Source organism: Triticum dicoccoides, chromosome 2A (assembly GCF_002162155.2).
Source record: "Triticum dicoccoides isolate Atlit2015 ecotype Zavitan chromosome 2A, WEW_v2.0, whole genome shotgun sequence".
Classification (NCBI taxonomy): domain Eukaryota; kingdom Viridiplantae; phylum Streptophyta; class Magnoliopsida; order Poales; family Poaceae; genus Triticum; species Triticum dicoccoides.
In genome coordinates, this window is record NC_041382.1 from 700,837,233 (window position 1) to 700,839,677 (window position 2,445).

Below are 2,445 nucleotides of genomic sequence, written 5' to 3' on the forward strand. Positions count from 1 at the left end.
TTAGCGCCGGCGCCCCAAAATCGGCTCAGTCGCGTCCCCAAGAGGCTGCTTTTCGCCGGTTTGGTCCGAAACTGGCGCCGGTGGACCCAGGCCGAACCCGGTGCGCTGAGGGCGCCGGGGCAAGCGATTTTGGCGCGAATGAACTACGGGCCCGCCGAGTCAGCGACCCCCGCCTCGTCGTCCTCACAACGCCTCAGTTTCTCATGGGAAATCAATGCCAAGGCTGCCGCCGGTCAGCCTTCCATTGATTCCTCACGGGCGGCGTGGCCATGCCCCCCTCCCCGCCATGCGTACACACGGCGCCCACCGTCGGCTGCTATATAAAGCAACGCCTGACCTCGCCTGTGCCCGCACCCCGCCTATAGCCGCCGATGTCTTCCTCTCTCTCCCCGTGCGCAGTCGCCGCTGACGTTCCTCCTCTCTCTTCCCGTGCCCAGCCGCGACGATGGGCGAGAGGTTCCTCGGCGATGGGGCGGCGACCAATGGCTTCGGCCTCCGCTCATTGCACGAGTGGTAAGCCCACTTGTGTTCGAGCGCATGCCAACTACTTTGCCGACAAGGTCGACCGCATGCGGGCGTCGCTGGTGGAGGAGCAGAGGGCCCTCCTGCAGTACGCCGTCGACAACCATGAGGCGTGGGCGAAGTACTTCCAGCTCCGGCAGGCGGAGCGGCTGGTCTCCACCAACGACGCACCGGTGGTGCGGGGGACCAAGAACAGCGACGGCCGCAACCTGTGGTGGGGCGTCACCGGTCGCATGCTCCACGCCATCCTCCAGCACCTCGAGGGCGGCAACAAGCCGCCGTTGACGTACCCTGCCGCTCGGTCCCCCGCGCGGAGCGGCGACCAATGGATGATGACGAGGGCCGGCTCCTCTTCTTCCTCCTCCCACTCATCCTCCCACTCCTCCTTGTTGGGGAATGCAGTAATTTTAAAAAATTTCCTACGCACACGCAAGATCTATCATGGTGATGCATAGCAACAAGAGGGGAAGAGTGTTGTGCATGTACCCTCATAGACCGTAAGCGAAAGCGTTATGACAACGCGGTTGATGTAGTCATATGTCTTCATGATCCGACCGATCTTAGTACCGAAAGTACAGCACCTCCGTGATCTGCACACGTTCGGCTTGGTGTCGTCCCATGAACTCTCGATCCAGCTGAGTGTCGAGGGAGAGCTTCGTTAGCACGACGGTGTGATGACGGTGATGATGATGCTACCGTTGCAGGGCTTCGCCTAAGCACTACGATGATATGATCGTGGTGGATTATGGTAGAGGGGGCACCGCACATGGCTAAGGGATCAATGATCAACTTGGGTGTCTATGGGTTGCCCCCTCCCCCGTATATAAAGGAGTGGAGGAGGGGGAGGGCTGGCCTTCTATGGTGCGCCCTGGAGGAGTCCTACTCCCACCGGTAGTAGGATTACCCCCCTTCCCTAGTTGGACTAGGAGAGAAGGAAGGGGGAGAGAGGGAGGAAGGAAAGGGGGCGCCGCTCCCCCTTCCTAGTCCAATTCGGACCAGAGGGGGAGGGGGTGCGCGGCCTGCCCAGGTTGCCTCTCTCTCTCTCCACTAAAGCCCATTAGGGCCCATATACTCCCTGGGGGGTTCCGGTAACACCCCCGATACTCCGTTACATGTCCGAACTCACTAGGAACCATTCCGATGTCCAAACATAGGCTTCCAATATATCAATCTTTATGTCTCGATCATTTCGAGACTCCTCGTCATGTCCGTGATCATATCCGGGACTCCTAACTACCTTCGGTACATCAAAACACATAAAGTCATAATACCGATCGTCACCGAACGTTAAGCGTGCGGACCCTACGGGTTCGAGAACTACATAGACATGACCGAGACACATCTCCGGTCAATAGCCAATAGCGGAACTTGGATGTTCATATTGGCTCCCACATATTCTACAAAGATCTTTATCGGTCAAACCGCATAACAACATACGTTGTTCCCTTTGTCATCGGTATGTTACTTGCCCAAGATTCGATCATGGGGATCTCAATACCTAGTTCAATCTCGTTACCGACAAGTCTCTTTAATCATTCCGTAATGCATCATCCCGCAACTAACTCATTAGTCACATTGCTTGCAAGGCTTATAGTGATGTGCATTACCGAGAGGGCCCAGAGATACCTCTCCGATACACAGAGTGACAAATCCTAATCTTGATCTATGTCAACTCAACAAACACCATCGGAGACACCTATAGAGCATCTTTATAGTCACCCAGTTACGTTGTGACGTTTCATAGCACACTAAGTGTTCCTCCGGTATTCGGGAGTTGCATGATCTCATAGTCATAGGAACATGTATAAGTTATGGAGAAAGCAATATCAGTAAACTAAATGATCATCGTGCTAAGCTAATGGATGGGTCAAGTCAACCACATCATTCTCTAATGATGTTATCCCGTTAATTAAATGACAACTC